Source organism: Orcinus orca, chromosome 17, assembly GCF_937001465.1.
Source record: "Orcinus orca chromosome 17, mOrcOrc1.1, whole genome shotgun sequence".
NCBI classification, from domain to species: domain Eukaryota; kingdom Metazoa; phylum Chordata; class Mammalia; order Artiodactyla; family Delphinidae; genus Orcinus; species Orcinus orca.
In genome coordinates this window covers 42,021,604-42,038,992 of record NC_064575.1, presented here as the reverse complement: position 1 = coordinate 42,038,992, position 17,389 = coordinate 42,021,604, and the positions used below count along the sequence as shown (strand labels likewise).

Genomic DNA, 17,389 nt, shown 5'->3' with positions numbered 1-17,389 from the left:
AAGAGGAGCCAGGAGAGACAGGCATACTCTGTGCAACGTTGTGGAAATACATCAAAATTTCTGTCTGACTTTTTTGGTTTTTCATTTCTCTAAAAATGTTTCTATATGGTAAGTCCTTCTTTAATTGTTTGCTTTAGTTTCAGTTCCCATATCATAGAAGGGTTCATGTCGTAAAAGAAGACAAAACTGCTTTGAATTATGGCAGAATGCAAATGTCAGTTTGTTTTATGTCACTACATCTCTGTCCTCATCATCTGGCACTAGTTCAGAATCATTCACCTCCATCAAGTAATTTTCTGTTAATTCCTCTGGTGTGGTGTCTATTAGCTCTTGAATTCCTCTAACATCCACATATTGAAACCCTTCATCCCCCACCTTTCTTGCCATATCTAAATCTCTTTCATGATTTCCTTGATTGGCTCTGCTGTAAATTCCATGAAGTCATGCATAATATCTGGACAGTTTTCGCCAGGAATGTATTCTTGGGGTTTGATGGCTTTCTTGGATTTTTCTATAACAACAATGGCATCTTCAATAATGTAATCCTTTGAGACCTTTATGATGTTCTCTTAGGTTTCTCTTCATAGCATACACAATCTTTTCCATAGAGTACCATGTGTAATAAAGCTTAAAGGTCTTTATGACTCCCTAATCTAGAGGCTGAATTAGAGATATTGTCTTTGGGGGGGCAAGTTCAACCTTGGGTATTGAATGCATATGGTTTCTGGTGGCCAGTGAAATTGCTCAATATCACAAGAACTTTAATTTTAAATTTATTTATTTTTATTTTTTGTTTGTGTCTAGGTGAGAATTTTTATTAAGTCTTATTAATTTGCTAAATGAAGCCCTATTTATTTATAGAAGAATGTTTGTTTTGTTTTTAATTTTTATTGGATATCTCAACATAATAAAAGCCATATATGGCAAACCCACAACCAACATCATTCTCAATGATGAAAAACTGAAAGCATTTCCTCCAAGATCAGGAACAAGACAAGGGTGCCTACTCTCACCACTATTATTCAACATAGTTTTGGAAGTTTTAGCCACAGCAATCAGAAAAGAAAAAGAAATAAAAGGAATCCAAATTGGAAAAGAAGAAGTAAAACGGTCACTGTTTGCAGGTAACATGATACTATACATAGAAAATCCTAAAGATGCCACCAGAAAATTACTAGAGGTAATGAATGAATTTGGTAAAGTAGCAGGGTACAAAATTAATGCACAGATGTCTCTTGCATTCCTATACACTAACAACAAAAAATCTGAAAGAGGAATTAAGGAAACATGCCCATTTACCATTGCAACAAAAAGAATAAAATACCTAGGAATAAACTTACCAAAAGGAGGCAAAAGACCTATATGCAGAAAACTATAAGACACTGATGAAAGAAATCAAAGACAATATAAACAGATGGAAAGATATAACATGTTCTTGGTTTGGAAGACTCAACATTGTGAAAATGACTATATTACTCAAAGCAATCTACAGACTTAATGCAATCCCTATCAAATGACCAATGGCATTTCTCACAGTACTAGAACAAAAAATTTTACAATTTGTATGGAAACACAAAAGACCCCGAATAGCCAAAGCAATTCTGAGAAAGAAAAACAGAGCTGGAAGTATCAGTCTCCCTGACTTCAGGCTACACTACAAAGCTACAGTAATCAAGACCGTATGGTACAGGTGCAAAAACAGAAATATAGATTAAAGGAACAGGATAGAAAGCCCAGAGATAAACCCACGCACATATGGTCACCTTATCTTTGATAAAGGAGGCAAGAATATACAGTGGAGAAAAGACAGCCTCTTCAATAAGTTGTGCTGGGAAAACTGGACAACTACATGTAAAAGAATGAAATTAGAACACTTCCTAACACCATACACAAAAATAAACTCAAAATGGATTAAAGACCTAAATATGAGGCCAGACATTATCAAACTCTTAGAGGAAAACATAGGCAGAACACTCTATGACATAAATCACAGCAAGATTCTTTTTGACCCACCTCCTAGAGAAATGGAAATAGAAACAGCACTAAACAAAAGGGACCTAATGAAACTTAAAAGCTTTTGCACAGCAAAGAAAAACATAAACAAGACAAAAAGACAACCCTCAGAATAGAAAACATTTGCAAATGAAGAAATGAACAAGAATTAATATCCAAAATTTACAAGCAGCTCATGCAGCTCAATATCTAAAAAGCAAACAACCCAATCCAAAAATGGATGGAAGACCTAAATAGACATTTCTCCAAAGTAGACATACAGATTGCCAACAAACACATGAAAAGATGCTCAACATCACCAATCATTAAAGAAATGAAAATTAAAACCACAATGATGTATCACCTCACACCAGTCAGAATGGCCATCATCACAAAACCTAGAAAAAATTAATGCTGGAGAAGGTGTGGAGAAAAGGGAACCCTCTTGCACTGTTGGTGGGAATGTAAATTGATACAACCACTATATAGAAGAGTATGAAGGTTCCTTAGAAAACTAATAATAGAACTACCATATGACCCAGCAATCCCACTACTGAGCATGTACCCTGAGAAAACCATAATTCAAAAAAGAGTCATGTACCAAAATGTTCATTGCAGCTCTATTTACAATAGCAAGGACATGGAAGCAACCTAAAAGTCCATTGATAGATGAATGGATAAAGAAGATGTGGCACATATATACAATGGAATATTACTCAGCCATAAAAAGGAATGAAATTGAGTTATTTTTAATGAGTTGGATGGACCTAGGGTCTGTCATACAGAGTGAAGTAGGTCAGAAAGAGAAAATCAAATACCGTATGCTAACACACATGTGTGGAATCAAAAAAAAATGGTATTGATGAACCTAGTGGCACGGCAGGAATAAAAACGCAGATGCAGAGAATGGACTTGATGACACAGTGGGGAAGGGAAAGCTGGGACGAAGTGAGAGAGTAGCAATGACATATATACACTACCAAATATAAAATGGATGGCTAGTGGGAAGCTGCTGCATAGCACAGGGGGCTCAGCTCGATGCTTTGTGATGACCTAGAGGACTGGGATAGGGAGGGTGGGAGGGAGATGCAAGAGGGAGGAGATATGTGTATATATGTATATATATATATATATATAACTGATTCACTTTGTGGTACAGCAGAAACTAACACAACATTGTAATGCAATTATACTCCAATAAAAATATTTTTAAAAAATTCATTGGTGTATAGTTGATTTAAAACATTGTGTTGTTTCTGCTGTACAGCAATGTATATCAGATATACTCTCTTTTAGATTCTTTTCCCATATAGGTCATTACAGAGTTTTGGGAAGTGTTCCCTGTGCTATACAGTAGGTCCTTATTAGTTATTGATTTTATATATAATAGTGTGTATATGTCAATCTCAATCTCCCAATTTATCCCTCCTCCCACTTTCCCCCCATGTAACCATAAGTTGGTTTTCTACATCTGTGACTCTATTTCTGCTTTGTAAATAAGTTCATATGTACCAATTTTTTAAATTCCACATATAAGCAGTGTCATGTGATATTTGTCTCTCTGTCTGTCTTACTTCACTCAATATGACAATCTTTAGGTCCATCCATGTTGCTGCAAATGACATTATCTCATTCTTTTTAATGGCTGAGTAATATTCCATTGTATATATGTGCCACATCTTCTTTATCCATTCCTCTTTTGATGGACATTTAGGTTGTTTCCATGTCCTGGCTATTGTAAATAGTGCTGCTATGAATATTGGGGTGCATGTATATTTTCAAATTATGGTTTTCTCCAGATATATGCCCAGGAGCGGGATTGCAGGTTCATATAGTAGCTCTATTTTAAGTTTATAAGGAACCTCCAAACTGTTCTCCATAATTGTTGTACCAATTTACATTCCTACCAACAGTGTAGGAATGGGGTTCTGGGTGACCAATGATATTGTCCAATATCAAAAGAACTTTAAAAGGCAGTGACTTACTGACAACATACTTCTTGACTTCAGGGACAAAGCATCAATAAGACCAATCCAGAAAAAGTATTCTCATTGCCCAGGCCTTTTTGCTGTACAACCAAAAGACTGACAGCTGGTGTTTAACTTTTCCCTTCAAGGCTCAGGAGTTAACAGCTATACAGGGAAGGACAGTCCTAATCATAAACCCAATTGCATTTGCACAAAACAGTAGAGATAACCTATCTCTTTCTGCATTACCTTCTGGTGCTCATCTTCTTTATCCATTCATCTGTCAATGGACATTTAGGTTGATTCCATGTCTTGGCTATTGTAAACAGTGCTGCTATGAACATTGGGGTGCATCTATCTTTTCAAATTAGAATTTTCATCTTTTCCAGATATAGCCCCCGGAGTGGGATTGCTGGCTCCTATGGTAACTTTATGTTTAATTTTTAAAGAAATCTTCACACTGTTTTCCATAGTGACAGCACCAATTTTCATTCCCACCAACAGTGTAGGAGGGTTCCTTTTTCTCCACACCCTCTCCAGCATTTATTATTTGTAGACTTTTTGATGATGGCCATTCTGACTGGCATGAGGTGATACCTCATTGTAGTTTTGATTTGCATTTTTCTAATAACTAGTGATGTTTATCTTTTCATGTCCATGTTAGCCATCTGTATGTTTTCTTTGGAGAAATATCTATTTAGGTCTTCTGCCCATTTTTTTGATTGGGTTGCATTTCTTTTCTATTGAGCTGTATGAGCTGTTTGTATATTTTGGATATTAAGCACTTGTTGGTTGCATCCTTCGCAAATACTTTCTCCCAGTATGAAGGTTGTCTCTTTGTTTTGTTTATGGTTTCCTCTGCTGTACAAAAGCTTTGAAGTGTGATTAGGTTCCATTTGTTTATTTTTGCTTTTATTTCTATTGCCCTGGGAGACTGACCTAGGAGACCATTTCTGTAATATATGTCAGAGAATGTTTTGTCCATGTTCTAGGAGTTTTATGGTGTCATGTCTTATATTTAAGTCTTTAAGCCATTTAATTTATTCTTTTATATGGAGTGAGGGAGTATTCTAACTTCATTGATTTACATGTGGCTGTCTAGCTTTCCCAACACTACTTGCTGAAGAGACTGTCTTCTCCATTGTATATTCCTTCCTCCTGTGTCAAAGATTAATTGTGGGTGTGTAGGTTTATTTCTGAGCTGTGTATTCTATTCCTTTGATTTTTCTGTCTGTTTTTGTGTCAATGCCACACTGTTATAATTAGTGTAACTTTGTAGTATTGTCTGAAGTCTAGGAAGGTTTTGCCTCCAGCTTTGTTTTTTTCCTCAGGATTGTTTTGCAATTCTGGGTCTTCTGTGGTTCCATATAAATTTTAGGATTATTTGCTCTAGTTCTATGAAAAATCTCATGGGTAATTTGATAAGGTTGATATTAAATCTGTAGATTGCTTTGGATATTGTGGCCATTTTAATGATATTAGTTCTTCCAATATGGGATCATGGGATATCTTTCTATTTCTTTGAATTATCTTGAATTTTCTTTATCAATGTTTTATAGTTCTCAGCCTATAAGTCTTTCACCTTCCTGGTTAGGTTTATTCCTAGGTTTTTTTGTTTGTTTGTTTTGATGTAATTTTAAAAGGGATTTTTTTTTTACTTTCTCTTTCTGATATTTCATTGTTAATGTAAAGGAATGTAACAGAATTCTGTATATTAATTTTGTATTCTGCTACTTTGCTGAATTCATTTATTAGACCTAGTAGTTTTTGTGTGGGGTTCTTAGGGTTTTCTACATATAGTATCATGTCTTCTGCATACAGTAACAATTTTACATCTTCCCTTCCAATTTGGATACTTTTTATTTCTTTTTCTTGTCTGATTGCTGTGGCTAGGACTTCCAATACTATATCAAATAGAAGTGGTGAGAGTGACATCACTGTCTTGTTCCAGATTTTAGTGGGAACTCTTTCAGCTTTTCACCATTGAGTATTAGGCTGGCTGTGGGTTTGTCACAAATAGCTTATTATGTTGAGATATGTTCACTCTATACCAACTTTGTTAAGAGTTTTTATCATGAACAAATGTTTAACTTTATCAAATGCTTTGTCTACATCTATTGAGATAATCATATCGTGTTTGTCTTTTCTTTTGTTGATGTGGTGTATCACATTGATTGACTCACATAAGTTGAAACATCCTTGTGACCCTGGGATGAATCCTACTTGATCACAGTGTATGATCTTTTTTATAGGTTGTTGGATTCTGTTTGCTAACATTTTTTGGATGTTTTTTGCATCCGTATTCATCAAAGATATTGGCCTGTAATAATAATAATAATAATAATAATTCTTTTTTAGTACTGTCTTTGTCTGGTTTTGGTATCAGGATGACAGTAGCTTCATAAAATGACTTTGGGGGTGTTCCCTCCTCTTCAATCTTTTGGAAGAGTTTAGGAAGGATTGGTATAACTTCTTCTTTGTATGTTTGGTGGAATTCCCCCAGTGATGCTATCCAATCCTAGACTTTTGTTTGCTGGAAGTTTCTTTTTTATTGCAGATTCTATTTCACTTCTACTTATTGCTCTGTTCAAATTATCTATTTCTTCTTGATTCAGTTTTTGTGGGCTGTATGTTTCTAGAAACTTGTCCATTTCTTCTAGATTGTCCAGTTTGTTGGTGTGTAATTGTTCATAGTCTTCTCTTATGTGTTTTTGTATTTCTGTGGTATCAGTTACTATTTTTCCTCTTTCATTTCTTATTTTGTTTATTTGGGTTCTCTCTCTTTTCTTCTTGATGAACCTGGCCAGAGGCTTCTCAATTTTGTTTATCCTTTCAAAATACCACCTCTTGCTTTTATTTACTTTTCTATTGTTTCTTTCATCTCGATTTTATTTATTTCCTCTCTGATCTTTATTATTTCCTTCCTTCTGCTGACTTTAGGTTTTGTTTGTTCTTTTTCTAATTCACTTAGGTGGTGGTGGTTGTTTATTTGAGATTTTTCTTGTTTTTTTGAGGGAGGTTTGCATTGGTATGAATTTCATTCAGAACTGCTTTTGCTGCATCCCATAGATTTTGTATGATTGTGCTGTCTCAAGGTACTTTTTAATTTACCCTTTGATTTCATCATTGACCCATCAGTCTTTTAGTAGCATGTTGTTTAGTCTCCATGTAATTATTTTTTCTTGTTTCTCTTTTTGTGTTGATTTCTGACTTCATGCCATTGTGGTCAGAAAAGATGCTTGAAATAATTTCTATCCTCTTAGATTTGTTGAGGCTTGTTTTGTGTCCTAGTATGTGGTCTATCCTAGAGAATGTTCCATGTGTGCTTGAAAAGAATGTGTATTCTGTTTTGTTTTCTTGGATGTAATGTCCTGAAAATATCAAGTCTAACTGTTCAATTGTATCATTTAGGATCTCTGTTGCCTTACTGATTTTCTGTCTGGAAGATCTGTTCATTGATGTAAGTGGCATGTTGAAGTCTCCTACTCTTATTTTGTTCCTGTCAATTTCTTCTTTTATGTCTGTTAGTATTTGTCTTATGTATTTATGTGCTCCTAACTGGGTGCATATATGTTAACAAGTGTAATATCCTCTTCTTTTATTGATCTTTTTATCATTGTATAGTGTCCTTCTTTATCTTTCTTTATGGCCTTTCTTTTAAAGTCTATTTTGTATGTTATGAGTATTATGACCCCCACTCTCTTGTCATTTCTGTTTGTATGAAATATCTTTTTCCATCTCCTTACTTTAAATCTATATGTGTCCTTCCCCCTAAAATGGGTCCCTTGTAGGCAGCATAAGCTGCCTTGTAGACTCAGGTTTTATTATCCAATCTGCCACTCTGTTTTTAACTGGAACATTTAGTTCATTTAAGGTAATTATTAATAGATATGTATTTACTGCCATTTTAAACCTTGTTTTCCAGTTGATTTTGTATTTCTTCTTTGTTCCTTTCTTTTTCTTTTTCCTTTTGTAGTTTGATGATTTTCTTTTGTGTTATGCTTGAGTTCTCTTCTTTTTATTTTTTGTGAATCTATCGCATGTTTTTGATTTGTAGTTACCCTGGTTTTCAAGTATGTTATCCCATTACTCTATCTACTTGCTTTAGACTGGTTGTCATATAAGCTCAAACACATTCTTTTTAAAAAATCTACATTTTCTTACTCTCCTCCCCCACATTTTATTATTTTGATGTTCTCTTTTACATCTTCAAGTTATTCTTTTGCTGTTCATTTTAGTTATTATTGCTTTCATGAAAATTTTTAATTTTTTTTAGCTATGTACTGACCTATTTAAGTGATTTACTTTCCTATTGTGATTTTTATTTTCCCTATAGATTCTTGCTTCTTTTCTATTTAGAGAAGACCTTTCAATATTTATTTTAGGATATTTTTAATACTGCTGTATTTTTTTAGTTTTTTCTTCTCTGAGAAATTCTTTATCTCTCCTTCTATTCTAAATTATAATCTTGTTGGGTAGAGTATCCTAGATTGCAGGATTTTCCCTTTCATGACTGAATATATCTTGCTACTCCCTTCTGATTTGCAACATTTCTGTAGAGAAATCAACTGATAGCCTTAGGGGGGTTCCCTTGTAACTAACCCTTTGTTTTTCTCTTGCTGCCTTTAGAATCCTCTCTTTATATTTAACTTTTGCCAATTTAATTATAATATGTCTAGGTGTAGGTCTATTTGGGTTCATCTTGCTTAGGATCCTCTATGCTTCCTGTAACTGGATATCTGTTTTCTTCTTTAGGTTTGGGAATTTTTCAGCCATAATCTTTGAATACATTTTTGATCCCCTATTCTCTTTCTTCTCCTTTGGGGATCCCTATTATGTGTAGATTGGCTCACTTTATATTATTCCGCAGATCTCGTCTATTGCTTTCACTTTTTTTTAATTTGTCTTTCTGTCTGCCCTTCTGACTGCATGATTTCCATTATTCTATCTTCCAGATCACTTATTCATTCTTCTGCATTATTTAGTTTGCTATTTATTGCCTTTTGCTCAATTTATGTCTCAGCAAATGAGCTTTCTAATTTTGATTGGCTCCTCTTCAGTTTCTAGTTCCTTGTTACAGTGATCTGCATTTCTATTGATAGTTTTTTAATTCCTTCAATATTTTTATTACCTCCTTTTTGAACTCAGGGTCTAGTAGACTGGACAGGGTTGTTTCATTGTTTGTTCTTTCAAGGGAATTCTCTTGTTCTTTTAATTAGGAGTGGTTCCTCTGCTTCTTCATTGTACTTACATTTGTCTGACTCTATTCATTTAGGAGAAACTGTTATCTAGTGTGGTCTTGAAGGTTTTTTTTTTTTTTTTTTTTTTTATGTGGGAGTCTCCCTGTGTAGCCTGTGTGAGTCTAATATTTGTGGTGCAAGGGCTGTTTTTTGTATGGATGACTTCCATGTCTTTCCTCAGTGTGTGATGACAATTATTCCCTTAATAGGGGGTGTGATTGGTGTTGTGGTGATCAGAGCCTGCAGTGGATGTTGAATGGGTCTCCTTTTTGCTCTGTGGTTGTCACAGCCCTGTCAGTGGCAGGGTCTGCTCCCCAGTTTTTGGAATGGAAGCCCCCAGATGTGGTCTAAGTTGTGGTGAGAGGTAGGCAGGACTGGAGCACTCACACTAGTATAGAAGTCACTGATTATTCTTCCACAAGGACTGTCCACTGGGAAGTCAGCTCGGTGGCATCATCTGTCACCTGTTGCACAGGCTTACAATGTACCCTGTTGTTGGCACTGCCCTAACCCCACCTCAGCCATGTGAACCCAGGCAATCAGTTCAGATGTTCATCAGGCACTGTGCTCACAAAGCCACTGGCATAGATCCACAAAAGTCTGGCCCTGGGACCCAGAATACTTATGCACCTGGACCTGACATGGGAGCTACAGAATCAGTCCAGACCCTGGTCCTGCCTCCACATGCACATGTCCTCAAAGCCTGGAACTACTAACTTTTGACCTGCTCCAGCCATGGGAGCCCCAGTAATCCACTCTGTTGTCCTGCATGCATCAAGCTTACAAAACCACTGGTGGCATAAATCCACTGAAGTTGCAGAACCACCAGGGATCATCTCAGATTTCAGCTCCACCTCTGTGTGTGGGCAACCAATTGGGGCTTGTGTTCTCCTGGAGCTTGTAGAGGTGGAGCCAAACCTGCTGTGAGTAAGCCAAGAATGAGGCTGTTATGGCAAGGCCCCATCCCTCCCTTCATGCACAAGTTAACAATGGGGCTTCTGTTAAGACCCAGGTCTGTCCTGCATGCACCACTTTTTGAGTCCATTCACTTTGGACTGTCTCCATGCATTCCTTTCCCTGAGTCTGTCAGCTGAAGTCCAAGTTTCAGCACCCAGCCCCAACATGCAACAGCAGGTGAGTGAATATTTCCTCTTTCACAGCTCCCTCCCAGGGGTGCAGGTCCCATCCCAATTCCTTTTTTATTCTTTTGTCCTACACTGTTATGTAGGATCTTTCTTGTAGCGTTGTTTGTATGAGATCTTCTGCCAGCATTCAGTAGGTTTTCTCTGAGAATTTTTCCACATGTAGATGTATTTTTGTTGTATTTGTTCCTTTTATTCTGCCATCTTGATCTCCCCTCAAGGTCTTTCTTAATGGCTTCTGGGAAGTTGTGTACTGACTCTTGGTCAGCAGAAATTGCTTTTCCTGTTAACTTAACATTTTTTTAAGCCAAACCTCTTTCTATAATTATCAAACCATTTTTACTGGCATTAAATTCTCCAACTTTAGATCCTTCACCTTCCTTTTGAGTTAAGTTGTCATATAATGATTTATTTTGAATCATATTAGAATCTATATGTATGTCTTTCTTATAGCAATCCTACACCCACTTAAAAGCTACATTTTCAATATGAGATAAAAAGGTATTTCACAAAACATACAAAGTTTTCATGGCTACTGGCATAGCTGAAGCAATGGGGAACTTCCAGTGATGGCATCAAGCAGTGCATATTATCAGGACCAGCCAGAGTCACATGAGTTTTTCACTTTCAAGCACTTAGTTTGGATGACAAACCCAAAGGGAGGCCATGTCACCAGCAGCAAATGTTGCTTGATGACCTAGACATATGGTATGATTGTTTTACATGGGTGTAGAGTTAGATATTGAAATGAAAGAGAGTATTTATTGCTCTCACCCTCTTCCTGCAATACCTGAGGTTGAATGTCTTCCACAGTTGTCAGGGGTGTTGTTCTCCCACAAAGGTCAGGACATTGCGGTGTCTCACCTCAGTAGATAAAATCTCACTTTCTCTCCAGTCATCCCATGCTTGACCCTAACCCTGAAAGTATCAGTTTGAGAGAGGACAAGGCCATCTTTACAAAATTTACACAGATGCACTATATCCTCCGCTTTGGCCACTGGCCATTGTAAGGTAGTTACTTTTAAAAGGTGTGAAATTAATAAATGATATTGAGTTATTCTCTCAAATCAGAATGCCCCATTTTTGTATATTCAAATCAAATATCCTTATGCTAATTCTGGTAGAAAGAATGTTATGAACAATAATATAGTTGACTCTTGAACAATGCAAGAGTTAAGGACACTGACTCCTGTGCAGTAGAAAATCTGTGTCTAACTTTACAGTCAGCCTTCCACATCCAGGATCCACACCCACTGATTCAACCAATCATGGATCGTGTAGTACTCTAGTATTTATTAAAGAAATCCATGTGCAGGTGGACCTGTGCAGTTCAAACTCATGTTGTTCAAGGGTCAACTGTAATCAATTTCCTACTTCTTTGAATTATCCATGATGTGTGTTTTCTTTAAACCTTAATTAGTGAACTAGCTTCAGAATATCCTTATTTTTCCCCAGTTAAGAAAAATGTACACTCTATTTTAGAACTAATACATTTCTTGAGGTAAATTTATCATTTCTATGTAAGTATTACTTGTAACCTTTAGTTTCTATGTGCTTATCATTCTAATTAAGATTACTATATTCTATTGGGTTATAACAATCATTGTTGTGAATATCAGTAAACTTTCTAGAGTCAAATAGTTTTGCTCAAAATTAAAAGTCATAACCTCAGTGTTAGTTTCATTGAATATTCACTTTATAATAATTAGTTAAGTTGTCCCTTTATTTATTTGTTTTTCTAAATGTATTATATTTCACAATTTAAAGTTTTTCAGAACTAGTATTACTGAAAGCATAGGAAGGTATTAAAATAATTATAGGTATAACCCTAAACAAAGGTTGGACAAAGTATTCTTTTTTAAATTTAAAAGCATTGAAGAGCTACAAAGGCAAAGAGCTACAAAGTAAAGAGAAGAAGAAAATCTAGAAAGATAAGCCTGGCATTTGGATCACTTTCCTCCAGAGACTAAGAAGCTAAACTGTACTTAAAATAGCCTTGTGAATTAGAGAAGATAAAAACTGAAATGTAGAGCCTGGCAAGGAGAGGGAGGTCCTGGCAAATCCCCAGATTTAAGACTGGGACCCCCAAGGGCTGCACCTAAAGAGTTAGGGTAAGCTAAAATAGCCCAGCCCTTACAAGGACCAAAGCTCAATTTGCATCATTTCAATCCTTGTTGGGATTAAGGGGATCTGGTAATGCTATTTGCCAGAAACAAATATAAATCTTATTTGGGATGAAAATAACTACCTTAGGCATCAAATTATCTCTATAATTTTTCAAAAACAACAAATGGCACTGAATTTAAAAGATCAGGCACACAGAGACAAAAGCACGTGTCTGAAACCAAAAAACCCAAAACAATAGACAATATAACATATTCACAGACTATCCAGATAGTAAAATTTCAGACACAGACTAAAGTACAAATAATAACAATATATGACAATACTAGCACAAAGTACAGGAAGAGTATATATCAAAGTATTATTTAGAAGGTTCTTACATTACAGAGAAATACTGTAATATTAATTTAAAATAGAGTGTACTAAATTAAAAACATATTGAAATAACTGGAATAACTACTGAAAATAAAAGAGCGTAAAAATTCAAAGGAGGGAAAAAACTTGATTTGGGGAAAACTACTATTGTTTTAAAAAAAGAACCTTGAAAGTATTAATTGGAGGGTGGATGTTATGAAACACTAACAGTTCAAAAAAGAGTTTACGAACTGCATGTCTGCAATGCTAGTTACAGTAAATTAACATCTACATAGATGACATTTTAGAAACAAAGAAAGTAGCCTCTAGTGGAGAAATTAGCTATGAGACTCTACATGAAAATTTATGTTGAATTTTAAATCTGTCTGAATTTAGGCAATAGTTCTACACATAGGGATTCAAACAAGGAAATAGTTTTATAAAGATAGACACTAATAGGGACTTTCCTGGTGGTCCAATAGTTAGGACTCTTCACTTCCAAAGCAGGGGGGTGTGGGTTCCATCCTTGGTCAGGGAATTAAGATCCCACATGCCACGTGGTACAGCCAAAAAAAAAAAAAAAGATAGATACTAATGGCAGCATTTTCATAATAAAAGTAATTAAATACTCAAAAATAAGAATTTGTTACCTAAATTATAATATATGCAATCAACTAAATATGATGCAGCAAAATAATTATATTATAGAAGTATATTTGACTGAGAGAGATGGTCATCATTTAGTTTACAGTGACAAAATATTTACAATATTATATTTTATATATATGTATTGTAATAAGTGATTATCTCTGATTCATAGATTTATGGACAGTGTGTATTTTTTTCTCTTTTAAATCCACATTTTCTATTCCTTCTACAATGTACACACAGTATTTAAATCAAAATTTAAAAAAATAAAATAATAGCTTGGATTGGCTTATGCTACAGGATTCAAGATGAGTTATGCTTTTCATTTCTAGGATTCATAAAGTAAAGCAATATTTAAAGATAACCTTTAAAGATAATGTAAAAAATACAGAATAATTTGGATTAAATATTCAGTGACCCAAAAGCAATGCGCATTAGCATTACATTGTTAAGACTTGAATTAGAGATGAAATTTTATTTAATGAATATGACTTTTCTCTCTATCCATACATTTTTGGTATTATAAAAGAAATATATCAGAAATAAATGCATGGTGTAGAGGGAAGTGATATAAAAAGGAATATAGAATACTTAAATTCTTATAGGAACATAAACGTATTTCTGTTCAGAGTTCATAAATGCTATGAGTTAAACTGTATAAAGGAATTGGAATCACCATTTTCTCAATGGGCACTTGAACTCAATATTTTATAAACATTGCCTTATTTAATTCTTATAGCAACTTTAGAGGTGGATATTTTTCTTCCTACTTTATACAAGAGGAGAATGAATGTCAGAGAGGTTAATTAACCTGAGAAATGTCAATAGACTGTGAATGGCAAAACCAACAAGCAGACCTGTATCTATCTGATTCCAAGTCTTCTGATCATCATTTCGCTATGTTTCCACATGTAACTGATTTTCTCCTTGGAACGCTGTTACAATTGGATTTTACATTCCTGAACAAGAGATATAACTTTTATATAAATAACCCAAAGCATCACGAATTAACTATAAATTAAATATCAGTATATTGTACCAAAAATATCTGTTATTTATATGGAACCCATTGTTAATTTGAATATAGTTGTATTTAAATTATATACGACCCCAGGCTGCATCTTTTCTTAATATATTCAAATTTATGGTATTATATCCCACTATACAAAGTCTTTATTTGTGCTCTATTCAAAGGCTACACTAACAAAGATGTAACATTGGAAATTAAGAACATAAGAAACATTGCAGAATTCAGGTTTTATTTCTATGCTTCTGTCAAAATTATTTTTTACATAAAATAACACCTCAGACAAAAATATGACATTAGGAAATAACTTTTTTCCTCCTGCATTTCCTCTGAAACAACAAAAATGTTTGGTTTGGTTACAACATAAACTAGGAAATATAGATCTTATTTTATATTCAGAAAATAAAATGACATAGATATATCTTGTGCTACTTGTTATATACATGTAATTAAAATCACCTACTAAACATTTCTTAAATTAAATGTAAGGCCTCTGATCAGTGGGAGATAAAATCCAGTAAATAAACTAGTAAATAAACATGTTGTATGTGGTCGTAGCATTTGTAGAACCTCAACTTCAGCCTTGGCAGGTAGGATTTCGTCCCAGAACTATAGCAGCAACACAGGAAGGAGGACATTCTTGTACCCTGGATACAGTCAAAAAGTGTTTCTTTTTGTGTTCCTGTGTTTCTCACAGCATGATCTGGTGACCACCTATACCACTATCACCTGCATTTTGGCAAAGTTCATATTAAGGAACCATACTCCAGAACTGTCACCCATACAAGACCCTGAAACTGAAAGCTAAAGAGTCCTGGCCTTGATTTACCTCTGTGTTTGTTTCAAAAGCACCTGGTATTTGACAGAGATGTTTTGCTGCTGTGCTTTAAGAGATATGCAGTAGTCAACTGCCCCGAACTGGCTCTGACTTGACCACAGGAACACACCTGCACAGATGAGACCTGGAGGTGTCCAAAAGTTACCTTTGCTACATTACCATGCTAAGATCTCCACCCAAAGTGGTGGTGATGGGAGGGCTCTGCTAAACAATTTGTGCACTGTGCAAAGAAGCATGGAAGACGACTGCACATGCCCCATCTGCCCCCAGATACCCCTGGAAATCTCCACCCCTTTCCTAGAGCCCTAATGACATGTCTACTTCCTAACCCTTAAAATTCCATTACTCTCCTCCCTTCAGGGAGAAGATGTTTTTAGAGCACAAGCTCTCTCTTCTCCATTCCTTAGTCAATGAATAAAGTTTCTGTTCTGCTATACTTAACCTGGTTTCATTTGATTGGCTTTTGTGACTCAGGGCAAAGGATCCATTGAGGGGCCATCTCCCATTGGGGATAAGTAATAGAACTCATAGAATCTCTGAAGCCCATAAAGCTGCAAATTTCAAAAGCTAAAAACTCCTCAGGTTATCCTTAGGTCTCTAAAAGGTAATAGTATGGCTCTGAGAATACCATTCTTTCTGAAGAAGCCAAGGGGAATGTTCTGTCCAGGAATGCAACAAACGATGATCAAAACTCCCAAGGAAACTTATACTTCAATGTTTTGGACTTTGAAGAAACTATATCAAATACTTAAATTCATTTTTTGTTTAGCAAACAAACAAAACAAAAACTCTTTCTTGGGACATAAAATATTTCTTATCTCAAGAAAAGTAACAAAAAAAGGCCAAGATACAGCAAATAAATCTCTATTCTAGTGTTTTTTTCCTAAATCAACTAATAACTACTCTCCTGAGATGTGCTAAGAGCCAATGTTCTTTCTGACAAACCAAATGTAAAATGAGTATGCACACTTCACAGTGATACAAGGTGGAATAATGAATTCCTGTTAACACTTGCTTCTGTATTTTTTCTGTATTTATTTTATTCTCTCATAACCTGTATTTGCCTGATTGCTCCTGTATGTTTCATGCACTATCATAGGTTAGTACTTCTAGGTCCTCAAACTGTGGTAAGGCTGCGGATGCCACTCATACCAAGGCATCTGTACCTTTCATTGTGTTTGACGACATAGAATTTGTCATTAAACTTTCAAAATAGTTCCCCAGGGTAATTCCCTTCATGGGAATTATTCCCTTCATGGTTTTGATGGTTTCTTGACTGAGCGAGAACATTTCAAGTTTCTATGGATGAGGTGTGTACAAGAACCTCTCTTTAACTAACACCAAATTTCTGAGTGTGATATTAGTGGAAAAAAGTTCCATTTTCTTTTCTACTACATCAAGGGTCAGCAAAGTAAAGCCTATAGGCCAAATCTGGCCAGTCACCTGCCTTTGTATATAAAGTTTCATTAGAACACAGCCACAATTATTCACTACCTACTGTGAATTTCTGCTTTCACAGGATAATGGTAGAGTTGAGTAGTTATGACAGCATAAAATATTCATTACCTGGCCCTTTACATGTGTTCTTTGATGTATGTCAAAGACCTACTATTTCCTCCAATCTGAAGTCTCACCACTTTCACAAGAGTGGGCAATCCCCAACTGATACTGAGAAGATGGCCAAGTGCCTGTTAAACTCACCAAGACCATCAAAAATCTCCTTTAAAACATTTACTTCCCCTACACAGCATTCATGGATTCAAATATTTTCTCACAGCAGCTTTGATGACTGAGTCCCATAGATGGCTAAGTACATTCTCTGAGCTCCAAATGCTCATCTATGCAAGTCCAGAGGCCAAAGGCAGAGAGTAGTCCAGCCTGGAGCTCAGATGCCCAGGTAATCCCTCCATTTATCACTGACCTGGGCATGCCACACCAGGAGCCAACCCCACTGCAAGGCTCATCATCCACCCAGCCTGAGGGTGTAAAGATGCTGGTATAGATATTTATGTTTTACTGCCTTCTTTTTCCCCATTTAAAATTTTCCTATAGCAAGC

At 35.5% G+C, this 17,389-nt stretch overlaps 1 pseudogene; it reads right to left on the bottom strand.

The window, feature by feature from the left end:
- Positions 1-389: 389 nt before the first annotated feature.
- On the bottom strand, positions 390-17,170 carry LOC117197907 (PRELI domain containing protein 3A-like; annotated as a pseudogene).
- Between the last annotated feature and the right edge of the window lie 219 nt (positions 17,171-17,389).